Here is an 18,192-nt window from a genome sequence, read left to right on the forward strand (position 1 = left end):
CAGCTATACAATCTCTCATAATATTTGCTTGAAGACAACAAAGATTCAGCACTTGATTTTTCATCCAACACTTTGAAATAGTATTGCAGAGAAGCCATACAAAACAGCACTTAGGTAGAAACACATACCTTTACAGTCAATGTTGATGTAAAAATAATTTTGCAATTAGTATAGTTTTAGGGTAGAAAAGTAATTCAACAAAATATCACACAGGATGACAGGACTAAGCACAGAAATCAATTTTGTTTAAACACAGGTAGACATCAAGCCAATGATCTGCAACAGCCCAATGGAAAGCCAAAGTGCACTTCTCTGTTGTCCTAATGGACTGCTTTAAACGTGAAAGAAAATCATGCATTTCTTCAGCGTGAAACCTCCCTTCAAAGAGGAACAAATAAAGCACCCAGTTTCCCAGCATGTACTGAGTAATTAACAAATCAAATCATGACCCCCCCCCCCCTCATGCATTTCTTCAGCATGAAACCTCCCCTCAAAGAGGAACAAATAAACCACCCAGTTTCCCAGCATGTACTGAGCAATTAACAAATCAAATCATGACCCCCCCAACAAACACCACCCACCCCAATCAGTCCTACCCATCTATGAAGATCACTGAGGGAAGCCCAACCTGAGAGTCACTGTGGGATGCCTGATCTACATTATATTCATATTCAATTGGTCAAGCCATAGCACAGATAAAAATAAGAAACCTGTTAGGGCACAGTGCAGAGACCACATTCCTGTCTCATGAGTGATGCTCTCAAATGAAAAAAGAGCTGTTACACTGTTGTAGTCTAAGTTAAGAACATCAATAATAAAATACTATACCTTTGAGTATTTTGAACATGGAATCAAGTTATTTATTCAAAGTATCACATAACAATATAAGCAACAGGCACAGGCATTTTACTTTTTTTCATGTACGGATGAGTTTTGCATGTAGATAGCTTGTGTCTTGCCATGTCATGACTGCAGAACGACAGCAGATACTTATCCACTCAGCCTTAATTAATTTACTCCCAAATGAATACTGCATTTAGAAGGAAATGTAATTTTATCCTGGAAAACTACTTCACACAAACAGGACAAACTGTTACCTCATCTGATTTGTATCTATTTTCTAATCACACAGAGACTTACCATAAAAGAATTCAAAATTATTCTAAAAATATGCAGCTGCTATTGCACATAAATATTCCATCTTCCTCTCTGGATAAAATCTTTCTGAGGGAAATAGCAGACTTGCTTAAGGCTTGTTTTTCTTACATCTCATGTGGACATGCCTAAAACACTCATATCACTTTTCCATCAAACTTTACATCACCTATGTGGAAATATCTACAAGTTCAACAATGTTCTGCTGCTTGTGTGCTGCTATTTTGGTTTTTTAATTGTGTTACTTCACATGGCAGAATGAAGTTTGACATTAGTACTGAATCTCATAAATCATCACTTTAAGAAAATGCATTCCCTTGAGGAGAGGTAATACAGGTCATATGGGAGTCCCTGTTTTAGCTTCAAACCTTGTTAAACAACTTTAACTGTTTTCAGAAAGTCAGTGGTAGGATTGTGCCTTCTGAGGCACACAAGAATCAAGTTATATGTTAGCCCTTTTTGTAATTTTTTTTCTATTTGTGGTGGAAGTTTTAAAAATATAATATTAGGAATCAAAAATAAAAAAATAAATTAAATGTGAATTCAACATTAATTCAACAATGCTGGTTCTGGAATAAAAGCATGATAACACAGTGTCTCAGATGAACCGTCAATATAGTGCTAGAGATATAGAGACCCTAACATTTCCTTCTCCTTTTTAATTTTTCTTCATCCTTTCCAAACATTTTCCTAAGGAAATGGCTGGTGATATAATACAAAAACCAGTGCACCACACGTAAACATGAAAAAACAGTTTTCCAATAATACTCAGTGATTCAAAGATGGAAGAAGCTTACACAGCCTTTACAAATAACAGAGCTAATCATGTTGCAATAAATTCCACCAGAACTATTTTCTTAGAATGCTAATTGTTGCTTTTGTAAGGCTGAAATCGTGATCCCACAGTATCACTCTCTAAAGGGAACCAATCAATCTGGTCTGTTTATTTACTAATGAAAGTTAAGTTTTAAGTTTGGGCAGCAGAAATTTTGCACTTGCATGGCACAGCTTCCAGAGGAATGTGAGCTTATGCTTTGAATCCGACAGGGATGCACACAGACAGGGATTGATATCAAACACTATGATAGCAGCAGACATACTGCGGTCATTTCCAAAGGCTCAGATATTTCTGCTTCTTCTTAAGAGAGCTGCAAAAACGAGATGGTGGAAGTGTGCCTTTCTTTATAAGGAGGAGGTGGCAGTGCACCATTCTTTGGGGAAATCTGTCCAACTCTTTCTGTTGTTCTTGCCAATTCTTTCAGTTTGTGCATTAAGGATGTGCCAGCGAGCTCCTCTCCCAGGGTGCCCCAGGTCAGCTGAGGAGTGGCAACAGCAGTGGATGCTCAGTTTCATCAGTAGATGAATTAACACTCTGCACTCCCTTTTCCAGGTCTGTTGATAAAGGAACGATGTGGCTACTGCCAACCACTCTACTTTTGCCTCAATGCACTATGAAAAGGATTTCTGCACACTAAAAATCTGCACAGCAAAATGCAGATCTCTGTGTTTCTCCAAAGGCTGTCTCTGGAAGGCACAGTGCATCAGTACCTGCAACCTCACCCAGACCACCCGGGTTTAAGGCACAGAACCACTCAGAAGGGGGTGGGGGATAAAAGCAAATTGATGCCACTACTTTTTGGCTGAAAATGAGAAATCTAGGATCCTATTGCTATAAGCAAGTGGCACGTGAATCGTTCTCTGCTCTGTTGTAGGAGACTCCCTCCAAAAGAACCAGCATGTATGTGCTGACCTAGGGGTAATGAAACCACTTCTTGAATGCAGGTTTAAGTAGCCTGTGAGGTCCTGAGCTGGCCTTATCTTACCTGGGTGCATATAATACACACTAAATTAATTTTCTCAGAGAGAGAGAAGAGAGAATCAATATTTACCCCAGGATCAAAATGCTTTTCGTTTCAAGAACTCAGCTGTCTAGAAAAACGAGGAACAATCATTTTGTTCCCATGACAAACAAAAGCTTCCTTGCCAGTAGACACTGGATATTGACAATAACCTGTGAGCATCATAGCATGCATAGTAATAAGATGGCATTTTGCTGCAGTCAATTTCTGTCTTGTAGACTTCTGGGTTTGGATCTAAGCAGAAATTTTAAAGAATTGAAATATAATATTTTCCATTAAATAGTAGCATTAAAATAATTACAATCAACAAACACTTCCACGTTCCCCACATAAGCTTTATTTAATGTATCCTAATTTAAATACTGAGGCTATAAATAATGAGTAGTAAATCACCCAGTGATTCAAAATGCAAGGAACACGAAGTTTAGGGTTTTTTTGAAGCTATTATTTTACTGCAATTAAGTTGGTAGTGGACCAAGCTACCACCAAAAATGTCACACCAAATTAACTTCCTTTTTATTAACCGTGGCAGGCAAAATAACTTTAAAAAGTGAAGGTGCCTTGGTAATGAGACTTAACTCAAGGAAACTAATTTACAATGACATGGGTTCCTCAATTCTGTATTACCTCACGTACTTAATAAAACACGCTTGAAGGGTCAAATTCTTATGTAATCTAAAAATTATTTTGATCACTCTCTATCTGAACTGTATGAATTTTATTTCTAATAGAAGATCCAGTTTTCATCCTGTCACATCAACGTGGCTGTTAGTACGCTTGGCTGTGTATCAAAAGATGTCATGAGCCATGCCTGTGATCACCTGCTGCACTGCATGGACCTCAGCAGTGACTCTGTCACAGGCCGAATAAAACCAGCTCCTGTTAGACACCCACTGACCACAGCATGTATGAACAGTTCTGGACCTCCAGGTTACAAAACGGAATTTTGTTGGCATTGAATCAGTCAAAAACATTCAAGTGAACAGCAGCTCTCCATAGTTCTTGGCTTTTTTATATATTTTAAGCACCTGTGTTTAAAAAATAGTGTTTCCTCAAAGCTACCGATCACATCTATTTCTTTCCAACGCTCTTTAATCAAACCAAAGCAAATCCTGAATGTTGCATTTCACCATCATGCAGGGTATTTCTATCTGTTGGACTCTACAATTATTTCTGATTGCTATTTATCTCATTTTTCAGAAAAACACTACCTAAGAGTGGTCAGTGAAAATAAACAGCACCAGTGATGCAAGAACTGGCTCTTCAGCAAGGACAAGAACAAGTGTGGGCTCACTGTACTCAGCAGGTACAAGGTACCACCCAGTCCTGAGGATGATAATCTGATTTTACAATACTGAACATCCCAAAATAGATATTAATACAGACTGAGAAGGCAGTGAAAACAAGATTAAAATAGAATCAGAAGTGCTATCTTAGTTTAGTTTAGGTTTTTTTATATATATATTTTATATGGGGTTTTATGGAGGCTTGGGAACTCACTGAGCTGAAAATTGGCGGGAATTAAGAGAACACTGTGGAGAGGCATAATCTGTGTTTGCTCTGTTCCTGCTCTTCCCTTTGCACTATTTTACGGTCATTTTGCTTTTTTTTCTTTTTTCTTTTCACACCATTCTAGAAACACAGCAATAGCAGGCTTCACGCATGGAGAGGATGGCGTAAGCTCCTAGTACATTACCCAGTCCCCAAACTCATTTAATATAAAATCCTCCAGCTGAGGACATAACAGATATTAAACTGATAAAAACATATGCTGCACTTGATCTTTGCCAAAAGGTCAAGAGGCAAACACGAATCAGCAGACTCGATGGCTTCTTGGTCTGACTCAGTGCGCACGCTGAGACTGAATCATCCCAAGATTTTAACACCACGGTAACAACAATTATGCAGCTTTATCACTCAGATTTATTTCAAAAAGCTGCAGACAGACTACAGACCCCAAATAACTCGCTCCAGGATCTCAATGAGCTCATGATTTTACACACACAGGAACTGTTTCAGGACAGGAACTCTGGAAAGTTAATGATGCCATGTCTAGCCTCCCAAAATATTTCAGTCTTGATCTGATTATTTCCTCTATGGTAAACTAAAAAGAGAAAACACCTAGCCCTTCCCTCTGGCTGCCAAGCTCCTGTGGCTTCGACGCCCCCAGCCCCAAATATTTAAGGAATGTTCTGTTTTCTGAATCATAAAGGGGTTTTTTTAGAAACACATCTCCCCTACAGAAATTATTTCACAAAATTCTAAAAAGTTGAGGGAATTTTAATAAATAGCTTATTAAAAACAGAATTACTGCAGTGCATTTTCTTAATCCTTGCTGGACTCATTAGGGCATCTTGCACACTAATTCAAAGACTAAATACCAGCCTTGCTAAAGCACAATTACTCGCTATCAAATTCCACCATAAATTAGCAGAGAAACTGTCCACACAAGAGCACTAAGTCAATACTGCTAAAGCATCAAAAAATCATTCCTGTGCATGGAAACAAAAAAATGTCTTCTGAAGTTAATGAGTAATAACAAAAGATATTTTAGTAACTTGGAAAAAGACAACTATTTCTTTAAAATTATTTTCAAGAACACTTCGTAAACAAACTTGGAAACCTTTTTATTACCAATAATATTTTTTAATGCCAATAATCACTAATTGTTTGAGAGAATACAACAGCAGGTCACAAGGTGAAAGGAAAGGTATTGTCACAGCAATACAAATCGAATATCCTGATGTTGGTGCTCCAAGCTGCACAAGACAATCAGCCAGTTAAAATGTAATTGTTTAACTTTCAATACAGAGTTTTACCGAGTGAATCTGTATCAGCAAATCCACTGGATCTTAACGAGTTAAAATACTTTAATAGCATAGCTTTGTTATTTTGTTTAATCACCTTTCCCTAAGGCTCTGAACAACATTTAAGCATGTGCTTAATTTGCTATTGAAGTCAAGAGAACGAACAGTGAACACTGAAGTTCAGCATGTGCTTAATGAGATTTACTGAGTCAGAATGCGTAAAACCCAATGTGAGCAGAATCAAAGCCCTGACACATTATCCAAGTCCACCCCGAGTTTCCCTAAAGATACAGGGCCTCCAAAAGGTGAATGAAAATTTTATATTATTATGACATGTCTACTGCACACCCGTATGTCTGAAATATTTATGTAGCAAAACACATACCAGACTTTGCAGGTCTTTGAAGTAGCAAAAGAAAAATCTTTGGATTTACCCTAAAATACTAACTGGAAGATTTTGTGGAATTTTGTTTGGTGTCAGTAGCTCCGCAATACTTTTCTGACGTGAAACAACTACTGATTTGTCTCATGTTTCCTACAAAAAGAAAATGCAGAATAATTTAGGTGTTTTGATTTGGGGCAGGAGGAAATGGAGAAGTGGAGCTAACATTTATATTTTAGTTATCTGCTCCTCTGTGAAAAAGAAGGAACTTAATTCAATATTACTATCCCACTTCCTCAGTGACTCAGACAAACTGTGTAATCCTCCCATACCTGCATATGAACATCTGCATTGTACCAGCTGATACTTTTTCTCAGACTGAATTAAATTAAATCACCTGCATGCCTTTAAGCCCCCTTCTTCACTACCAAAGACTATCACTCCTTCCTAGAGCAGGCAAGTTCAGTTTAACAAACAGCAACTCAATGAGCTTTTAATGCAGCATATAAAACTGTACTTTTCTGTTTTCTGTGACATTTAAATGGCCTAAGCGAACATTGAATTTGATTTCAATTAATAAATATTTTCTTGACAGTAAATACTAAAAAAGGGGTTTGATTCCAGGAGAAAAATTCTTCAGACTCCATACTCATTATAAATGTTCAAATCTGACTTTTCCATATTTTAATTCTTTCTCTTTTAGCTTACATGGAGGATCTGGTTCTGGCATCAAATGTCACTGAGACTATTTGGAGGTTTTTTTGCCCTGCTCATAAAAAAACCCAGTGATTTGGATAAATATTTAGCCATTTCTCTGAATAACATACAGTCACCAATCCTTTCTCTAATGTGCTGTCAAAATCAGCAAATCTGTTGAAGAAAAAAAATTCTAACATTTAAAAGTTGAACGTAATTGTTACTTCAAAATGGCAGTCACCAGCACGGGAAGGAGTTAATCTTCCCCACTCTTTTTCTAAGAGTAAAAAAGGCAAGGAACAGCTGTCACTCAGGTGATGAATACAAGCTGCCAGCCTTTTAAACAGCAGGTACAGCATTTGAGCTCTGAATTAATTAGCATTCAGAAAGTCTAAACACGGCTTGATAACTCCACAAGATGATTTTTGTCCCTTCCTGCAAATTAATACTGCTATTAAGATGAGCAAGGGCACAATGCAGATCGTAATTGTACCCATTAAACAAAGTTTCACAAGTAATGAATTGGAGGCTCTTGCCAAGAATGCATCAAGTCAAATAAAGCCTTGCTGCAAATAACAGACGCACAGGAATCCATCTTCACTTTTTCATGGCATTCACAAAAACAGATACAATATGGATTCCTGTGTAAATGCACAAAATATTTTCTGCATATAAGGACAGGCTTCTCAAAAGTTCATGTTTTTAAATGTTTAAATAGTGGCTTTACCTGAGAAGCATTCAGGCTACTTCCATATGAGAGCCCCTTCTAACATATACATATACACTGAAAGGGATTTAACAAGGCCTCAGAGATTATACTTATAATGTCTTAAAAAACAAGGCCTCCCTCCATCAATTACTGCTGCAGCACTGCATCAAAGTCTACACAATCCATGTGGAAAATCTTCCTCCTATATTTATCATTTCCTTTAAACGATGAGCATATTTTATAAAGCACAAAAATGATTGATATCAGAATTTAATGATGTTTAATAAGTGGCCATCTGTCAACAGTCAAAGATTAAAAAGGAAGCACATTATTATTTCCCAAAAGACTAGAAATATTGATGCTAATTAAAAGGCACATTATCATTATCTCAAAGCAATGTCTAAACACTAATCAGACTTCACGTCCAGGGCAGGAGAAAGAGGGAGAACTACAGATAAGAGTGCTCCCCAAATGGGTCACAAGAGTTGAGAGTCTCCAAACTGGTGTTATGACAGCATATGGTTTGGAACTTGGCAAGTAGCTCAACTTTTTAGAAGAAACCTTCGGTGCATTTTTGCAAAGATTTGTAGAAGAAAAGAACTGCGCTAAACACAGCCCTTCAGTACTTATTATTTCAAATTTTCCAGCCACCTTATTTCACAACAAAATAAAACCTGTGGTGCCCAAACACATGATTAACTGCACCATATTAAACCGCAACACACTCAGTACTTTTAGCTGAGAAATGGCTCAATGTCACATGTACATAAAGGACTTACGTGGTCAAATAGACAAACACCTACACAAAAAGGAACAAAACCCACGTCTGAAGCACTTTTGACTCTTTGGGCCTCTAGGAAGACCCTGTAGGGTTTAGGATGCTTCAGCTTCTCCTGCTGAGTGCTATGGAGGAGGAAGGTACATAAAGGTAGGTGGTTCAGTCTGCTGCTCATGTTTGCCTGGAGCTCTGCCTTAAACATTTATAGTCAGTTTATTACCTTTTAAAACAAAGGATTTATTGCCATTTTCATAATTCATCTTGATCAGAACCTCTTTTAAGTAAGCAAATGTCTCCTAACCTCGAAATCCATACTTCATGGATGGTCTCATACTGAGGAGCCTATAACATACTTTTTGCCTCAGTATGTAAAAGCTGATGAGACTCTTGGCATTTATTGCTTGCAGAGAGGCACAGTTATAGGTCACTGGCAAATGTGTTTCTGCCCTTGAGATATGAGAGATGTGTGAGCAAGATATGACTGACCCACCTCCCACATTGTGGAAACTCTATGTACAGTCCCAGGTTTAGCAACATTGACTCTGAGCCAGGCCCAGCAGTTCACCAACTTCATGAGGTTTGATGTTCTTAGAAGGAGAATACAGATGCAGAGTATTTCTGTGCTGAAGGTAAGGAAAGCATAAACAAACACAAAGTAAAAGACATACTGGGAACAGGTGGAATGAATATAGGGATGAGAGAATCACACTGAAAGCATAAAAATGGCAAACTGAAAGTATCCCAGGCTGGCGAAACGCACATCTACCCTGGCAGTCGAGGCCCAGGGGCATGAGTACCATCCCTAATTGAGAGCAGGCATTTTCCCCACGGTATTTTTACTGGCTAACTTTTTCACCTATAATTGCCACTATCAAATTACCATCTCCACAGTGCAAAGCCACCTCTAGTCTTCCTCCTCAGGTCAAGGAACCCATTCATCACTGTCAAGTGAAGCATATTTCCATTTTTACTTGTCATTTTCAAACCATCACTTCACACAGGTGTGACCTCTGATCCTGACTTTCCTTCCAACACTCCCCTCACTATACTCTGATAGTCCTCCATTATCTCCTCCCTGAGAAATATTAAAAAATTTTAAAGGAGATGTTCCTGGTTTTGATTACCCTATTCCAATATAACTCCTTGATCTTCAGCATAAACACTTCAATCATTCTGGCATTTTCATTGACTCAAATTAAATGCAGAGCCAGTAATTATTTCACAATCCCCTTGCCCTTTCATACACAAGTCTTCTGCCTTATTCAATGACAAAGTATTATCTCCCAGACTCTTAAATGGTTCAGATACTTCAGATACATTTTGGGTATGAATCTGGCATGAGGGGACTCTTAAGTAAACCTTGTGAGGCTTACCCAGAACTAATTGTGAGCAATTACAGTGCTTTTCTCATGTTGAGCTCCAATGCTCAAACATGATGTGAGCCATATAACCATACAATAGTTCCAATGATTAACAGGTTCCTCAGGGAGATCATGAGAATAAAGTTCAAGATCCTCTGCATTTTGCAGCTTCTAAATGTAAATTCAGCAAAGCTGAATAAAAAGGTAAATTCACAGTGCTGTTTACATAAATTAGAGACTGGACATTTAGACAGACACACAGAAATGAAAAAACATCATCAGTATTCAGTTTTACTTATGGTATTTACTTCCATATTCACTACATTTGTTTTAAATTGGCACCAAATTTTTTATTCTTGGTGCATCCCAGATTTGCCTTCTGACTCTGTGCAATTGTTGTACATTGTATAGCTGTCAGAGCAGAAGTGGAATGTATGAAAAGCTGGATAATTGTAAGTTGGGGCATATGGTACTACAGAGAATGTAGGGGTTAGTAGGAAGAAGGGGGTTTTGTTTTGATTTTTTTCAAGAGTCTGGATATGACTAAAGCTTTTTCCGGTGAGCAAAGAAAATATCCCATGTTTATCCATTTCTCCACAATATGAAAAGTTGCTTGCTTTCCCCCCACCCTCCCTTTGTTCTTTGGGAGTTGTTGGATGGGGAAAGAAGAAGGGCAGAAGTTATGGTTAACATTAATTCTTATTTAAATGACAAATAATAGACCTTCCTTCCTTCTGGTTCTTTTCTTGTGTCCTGAGAAAATATATTCTCAAAGAGCATGCATGACATTGAGATTTTCACCAAAAAAAGCACTGAAATGAGCTAGCTGCTGTGTAAACATGTCAGGCTTCATACCCCACATGCACTGAAATGACCAGCACAGTTCGCTCTTCTCAAAGGTATTGCTTCAAGCTGATTGCTGACTCAAGACAAGAACACAACCCTGGTCACAGTGAGTTTCTAAGTATTTTCTCTGCAGCTGCAGGGTATAGAGGGTTTTCTGTTTGTTTTGCTTTTTTCCCCCCTCTTTCATATGAAACCTCAGATTCTGGAGTACAGTTTGGCAGCACCAGGCTGAAATCACTGCCAGTATCCTAGGATACAGAATCTCTAATAACACAAAGTCCTGACTATCTACTTGCCCAATAAATAATCAAAATTTTGTACCACGACTGTCCTTAAAATATATGACTTCTTGTTTTTCTCTCTTGCTTGCAGCTAATCCTTTCTGTCAACAGGGTTTCCTCTGTAACAAGCCTGCCTGTGACATGTTAGGTCCCAATACATCTCTCAACAAATCCCCCGTGCACGGCGCGGTTCACAGAGCACACGGGTTGCAAAAAGGACCACAGGGACAGAGCCTCTCTCCTCTAATGGGATCAGAAAGGCGGTGCTTTCCCGTGGAGGATGCTCATCAAAGGCGAGGCCAGCAGAGACAGCGCGCTGTCAGGGAAGTCCCGGCTCACATATTGCATTTCTGGTGCATAAGCAGAACAGAGCATTCGCGATATTTGTATTCCTGAAAGGCCTCTCTGCCAGGTTGAATTATTGGTCACACTGTCACGCTGGAAAGCTGATCCAGGTGATGTTTGCTTCACACTCAGAAATTTTGAACAGTGTTTTTCTAGCTTTAAGGGCTGGCATTGTACGACTCGTTCTTTAGGACTCGTTCTTCCTTTTTTCCTCCCCTCTTCTGCCTCTGCTTCAATTTAACACTTCTTCACTGTGCCCAACATATCAAAAGAGAATGCATGAGGTGGCAAAAACTAGATGTATCATTTTCACCAGCAGCGAATTATCAGAGGCTTCCCTTGGTTTTGCAGAAGGGATAATGGGAATAAACTCCATAAGAGCCATTTATTCCCTCCACTTACCCAGTGCCTGGCCCTCTACCCACAGCAGCCTAAGCTTAATGTGCAGCTGTGGAGGGGAGGAATGTGACAGACACCAGCTTGCTCTCCCTGCTTCCTGTGGGAGAGGACATTACCTCTCCTGCAAAACGCTATTACATGGCGTGGCTACTTTCCCAGGGAAAGAGCTCCATTTTCATCTCATTGACAAGGAAATGAAAATTGCCCTCAAATTCACCGTATAGACACTTAACACCTTGGGGGTTGTTTTTCCATCTTATCTGAGATTTTAAACCAGTTCCCACAGTTCACTGCGCTTCTCTGAAATCTGCTACCAAGCCAGGAGTTTCAATTCACTCAATGGCCCAAGGTACTGCTAAATGCTGGTCTTGACAAGTGTCAAAGTGCGAATAACTGAGAGATACCACAACAGCCATTAAATCAAAAATTGCAGAGACTCTAGTTTTGTCTTCTGAGATGTCTGAGAACCAGTGTGCCTCTATCTGCATATACACATTCTCAAGTAGAAAGACAGAAAACATTTAACTGAGGTTACTTTGAAAAGGATGTAGTCTGCTATTCAAAATTGATTCTGTTCTTGGACTGATTAGATGGAGCAGCAGAATGACAGAGCTCACCCAGTGACATGTCAGCTGGCACACTACACAATTCTGTACTCTTTCAGATTTAGAACCTCATAGCACCTCAACTAATACTAATTATAACAACTATTTACCCTTAGTAATTTTTCAAGCAATTCTATTATTTACTTTTTACAATATTATTTATTATGTCTGACGCAGTTAGTTAATGTTACAACCAGCTGGAACACCCGATGTATAATTTCTAGAATTTCACCTTGGGCACTCTGCTGAAGTGCTGGCATTGCCAAATCTCTATGGGACATCTGCACTTAAGTAAATACTGTTGCAGGCACTTTAGACAAATTTTCACACACCAGTCTATTAATGTTGTTTCCTACATACGAAACTCCCAAATGAACCAGAGACATTCATTAATAATGTGCATTAATGGGCTGAAATTTCTTCACATGGACTCTATAAATCTTCAAATACTTGCAAAATAAATAATTTGCTTTTGTGTAATAAGACAAAATTTTGTGTTTGATGAAACACTTGGACCTAATTATTTTAGGAGTATATCAGCACTCTTACCAAGCACAGATGGGAATAAGTAAGAATTTATTTTATGCTCCCTTTGCTATGTTCATAGGAATATAAATTTGCATTTATTGTATTATTGTAACTAAATTTGAGAACCATTCATCTGGGAAAAAAATGCTAGGAAGACCCACATTTCTGAATGGATGTTAATTATCTGGGTAAAAACAATTAGGCCACAGTCACCCTACCTACCTTGTAATGAGGTGAGAGCCTATGAAGAAACACGGGGGGGGAAAAAAGTAGTAAAAGAAAACATAAGGCCATTTGAACTGATTTTCCCACCTGCTTTCAGCATGGCTGGTCAATCAGCAGTCAGCCAAACAACTCAAAAAATAAACAGGAAAAAGTTAACACATATTATTTACTAATTGTTGAAAAAGAGCACAACAGTAGTGAAACCACACAGCTCTTCCTCTCATCCAAGCAGAGAAGCCAGCATATGCTATTATTTCAGGAGTATACTTTTCTCCCTGAAAAATTACCCTGACTTAGGTAATAATTGGGTTTGTGTGTTTATAGACAGTAACTGCTGCTGAATTCAGGCACAAGTTTAACTTTTTTCAGCTAAATGTGAAAGTAAAAAGCCCTACATAAAACCACCTTATAAGTGAATCAGATCTGCTGGAGAAAACCAACAGTACAAACAGAAAAACTGAAAAATTCCTTGTGACAGTCCAAAACTTTGGCTTTTCAAGGCATGTGGTCATCTAAGCAAGTCCCACTGGGAACACATGGCATGTAAACAAATTAACATTTTGTTTAAACGTCAATCAACAAGACTTTCCATTCAAACCCAGGTCAGCTGCACTGGCAGCTGTTAAAGTGGTGACATTCCTTGCTTACACAGATGCCTGGGAGTTGGTGGAAACACCATTCTACTTTGAAAATATCCTCCTAGAAGTTTACAGTTTAAGCTTTTCAAAATCTATATTAAAAAAATATTACAGTAAAATTTCTGGGGACAACCCCAATTGTTTCCCCCATCCTTTTCTCATTCAGAATACTGGAGGTTAAAACCCCAAATTTTTCACTCCAAGCATCAACCAGTGCAATTTTCATACATTCCTCTGTACTACGCATCATCATTCCTGTAAAGTACTTCAGACACAGTTTTACAGGTAGTGACATCATGGAAACTCTCCAAGAAAAAATGAAAAACACTGGCTTAAAATGCTGATCACCAGATCAGGGGAAGCTTGCAAAGAATTCTGTTGGACTACTCTTTTAAGTTGTTGGAATTTGCAGAAAGGTAGCACCTCATCATTGAGGCAGCAAGAGCAATCCCAGGATGCCAGTCAGGTAACACCCTATGAATCCAACAGAACAGCAAGGGCCATGGGAATGAATCACCAAAAACCTTTGCTGAAGGTGGTACATGCAAATACAGGCTGAAACAAGCTATGAGAGCATACCTGGGAGGCACATGGGGAAAAGTGGTGGGGTGAAATCAGAAAGAAAAGTGTGGCGGTTTCAGTTTGAATCACGCAGAAACACTAATTTTGTGTAGTGGTTTTGGTTTCCCAATTTAAGATTTTCCGGCTAATGCACTAATTAATGGGGTGGGTTCAGTGCTGGCTAAATGCCAGTGCACCCACTAGGATATATTTACACATTTCTTGCTGTGAGGATTAGGAGGAAGGTAAAGCAGACTCAAAACTTTAAACGGCTATAAAGAAAAGTTTATAAATAGTAACTAAAAGAAAGAATAATAAGAATCAGAATAAAACCTTTAGAACACTTCTCTTCCCCCCCCCCCATAACCTTTTCTTTCCTCCTAACAATGTGCAGAAGAAATTCAGTCACTTCTAGAATAGTCTTTTTTCAGCTCACTTAGGAGTCCTGGCTGAGATGGGGCTGGGCCAGCCTTGTCACCTGCTGAGGGCAGAAGGAAAAGTGGGCTTCCCAGGACTTTTTTGCCCTTAGCATAGATATTCGTAGAAGCATGTCCAGCTTTCTCAGTATTTTAACAGACTGTCAACTCTCAAAGCTAATTATGATTTGGTTTTTTGTCAGCCATGGCAAAACCAGCACACTAAGAAAGCCACAAGGATAGGTAAATAATTTTCTTGGTCTTAACTTTAAATGTTTTTCATATTTTTTGGTAGTTTCAGTTTCTTTTAGTATGAATAAACAACACTGAACTTTGCCAAAAACAGTCTTGATTTGTTATGAACTGCAAAGAGCTCACACACAAAGACACTCCTATTCTTCCTCTCTGCCATGTAAATATACACGATCAAGTTGCAGGTGATAAGCAGTAAAGAATAACAAAATCTGGTCTACTTCACTGTGAGTGAACAACTTGTGCACATAATCCACTTCCTAGATATTCTTCAGCACAATGTACAAGAATTTAAAAATGTGTTACCCATGACAGTTCTCCTAATACCTTTAATTAAAACACTACCAGAAGTTATAATGAAAAAGCATTACTTCTTTTTTAATACACTAAACCCTCAAGCTCCAGTTATTTTACATTCTGGTAAAAAGGAAATGAATAATGAAGGCACATTTTGAGACTTAACATAATCATAAGATTCTCAGTTAAAGGGCAGGAAAGAGGCTTCATTTTTAAATTTCCTTTTAACAGATACAAGCTTTATGTTCCTTTATTATTACAAATACACTAATTTAAAATGTCACCCTTTTAAGCTCTGAACATTTGTTAACAAGCTGCATCTTTCCTCTGCCCCACTACACATGACAAACACAGGGTTTCACTGAATGAAAAGAAACTAGTTAATAGTTGCCCTTATTGTGATTTCTGGCTGCCTTGAAACACCCTTCTGGATTTTGCTCTGAATGCAAAATGCTTAATATCATCAAGTTTTCCCGGTGATCAGCATGCCAACATGTGACTGCTTACAACAAAGCTATTTACTGTTTGCAAACTCTCCCACTCCCTTCTGACAAAAGCATTTTATCATTTCCTGGATAAAAGCTGGGATACGGGGGCACAGAAGACGAAGGTCAATTGACTCCAAGAATTCCTGCACGCCCATGTGAAAAGCCGTCAGGTTCACCCACTAAAAGTATTCAGCACTTGTTAATATTTTATGGGGTTCAGAGCATCTCCCCACTGATTCCCGTAGCAGCTGTAGGAGCTGTGGTTGCCCCGGCCTCCTGCTCTTCACTCTGGGAATGCAAATGTCAGCTGGTGCTGTCAAGGTGATGATGCCACCAAGGTCCTCCATCAAGGAGAGGCCATGCAATGCAACGATAACAGTTCTAGCTCTTATCTTCACCCAACTCCCACCTCATGATTTCAGCAAATTAACCAGACATTGAGCTCCTTCACCACACAAGCCTGATTCCTAGAGCCATATCCTCTTCTGCAATCAAAAAATCTTTTGAGCCCTGTGATCACATTATCAAAAACTAAATTATGACAATCACATACAAAGGCGAAAAGACAGGCACTGCGAGTATTCATAACTCCCTGAGCTTCTTTCAATGCCTAGCCTCTGTATGTAATTTCTGGGATTTGGAAACTGCAAAAATTTGGAATTGGTTTGCCTGGATTATTATTTTTTATTTAAATTGGTTGTTTGGAGTCTTGCTTTGTTTCTGTCAACTAAAAATCCAAATTGATATCCCACTATGAAGCAGCACATTGATGCCAAATTCCACATCAGCCATTACAAGATCCACTTATCAATAATGCCAATGTCGTACCTAAACAATTGAAGTAAAAGATAGAGATAGCAGATTATCTTTTCTGATAACAGGGTGATAACATAGATATCTGCTACTCATTTCATTTCATGAAATATTTGCTAACAGCAGAGAAAAATCCTGTGTTAAGTTCCAGTTTCTTGATAAAAGGTGGACTTATTACAGATCTGTCCCATCCAGTTCCATTCTTCCTGCAGAGCACAGCTCACCTCTGCTGAGCTTGAGAAAAGAGGTTTCCAGAGCCTCACTGTAACTTTGAACAACTTAGGCAGATGTTATGTAAGAAAAAAACAGAAACACAGCCCCTTGAGAATTTTTAGACCCTTGCTCAAAGCATGAGGTCTACTTCCTAATAAAAATAGCAACAATAAGCTGCCCCCCAGGAACTGTGGGATAACATAGCACTGTTCTTAAAGGATTTAAAGAATGGAGGCCTTAAAAATCATACCTTGATAATACTGCACAATAAAAACAGCAACAATAAGCTGCTCCCCAGGAACTGTGGGATAACATAGACTGTTCTTACAGGATTTAAAGAATGGAGGCCTTAAAAATCATACCTTGATAATACTGCAGTGCAACTCCAAAGACAGCTTGAGTGTAACTGTGCCACATGATGACCCAGGTCATACTTGAAGAAACAAAACCTGATTTAAGATTTAGCAGATCAGAATAAATTTGGGCTCTAACTACAGTTACGATGTACAACAGAATATAAATTCTTTGCCACTGCCAATATATTTTGCCCAATCGCTCTGCCAGGTCATATCGACCTAGAAAAAGGAGTCTGCATATGTGTGCATATCTGAATGCATTACACATGCACCTCTTGGAGAAGGAACAGCTATGCAGGATTGATGGCTACGGACAGTATTTCTAATGGCCTTTTTAATTGGCACTATGATGATTAATTGAGGCCTTTACAGAACTCTGGGAGTGCTCATTACCACACAGCATGGTGTCCCAGCACACTGTGTGGGTGACCGTTATTACTAAACAGTCATCAAAACATGAGACACTGATAAGATAAATTTGACACAAATCTACGAACCCCAGAAATTGAAGCCAAGCCTACTACGGAGGCAGTTGGAAAATTCTGCTTTCTCCTTAATATATTATTTTAGCAGTGCCCATATGCTCCCAGAGAGCAGAAAAGGACTTGAGAAAGGTATTAAATACCTCATGCAGTATTTCTTGCCTTTGCAGAAGTTTACATTCACTCATGGTTATACACAGGCTATTGCAATTACCCCTTTAGACAAGAACCAACCCCATGGTTACTGCACACCTGCAATTGCTGGGAGAGAAGCAGGTGTGCTCAAGAATGGCCATGAAATATCTCAGCTACGCTGGACCTGCACAACACCCTGCTCCTGCCACTGATGCCTTTCCCCTGGGGAAATGCTGATGGGCTGCTCAAGCAGCTCATGGTGGGGTTGGCTGAGTTGCTGACCTGCTGCTGGCTTCCTGACAGCCACAAAACCACTGCAGCAGGTGTGTTTTCTACTTTCTCACTTTGGGTTTATACAGCTCTCACCTGGCCATGGAAAGGGACCTGGGAGTCCTGGCTGACAGCAAGTTGAATATCAATCCGCAGCGTGCCCTGTGCCAACCATGTTCCAGGCACAGAATCACCAGCTGCTCAAGCAAAGTGATTGTCCCCCTCTGCTCTGCACTGGTGCAGCCTCAGCTTGAGTGCTGTGTGCGCAGTTTTAAGCACTGCAATATGGAAAAGA

General features: G+C 39.0%; 1 protein-coding gene and 1 non-coding gene across 5 annotated transcripts in view; both read right to left on the minus strand.

Annotated features, from left to right (window-relative positions):
• The window catches only part of MACROD2 (mono-ADP ribosylhydrolase 2), an 852,624-nt gene that overhangs the window by 459,186 nt on the left and 375,246 nt on the right, over positions 1-18,192 (minus strand). The window lies entirely within an intron of this gene.
• Positions 4,632-4,821, minus strand: LOC120506071. Its single transcript, XR_005628426.1, has one exon. It is a non-coding gene; the product is annotated as a U2 spliceosomal RNA (small nuclear RNA).

This window comes from Passer montanus, unplaced genomic scaffold, assembly GCF_014805655.1.
Source record: "Passer montanus isolate IOZ18808 unplaced genomic scaffold, ASM1480565v1 scaffold37, whole genome shotgun sequence".
Classification (NCBI taxonomy): Eukaryota; Metazoa; Chordata; class Aves; order Passeriformes; family Passeridae; genus Passer; species Passer montanus.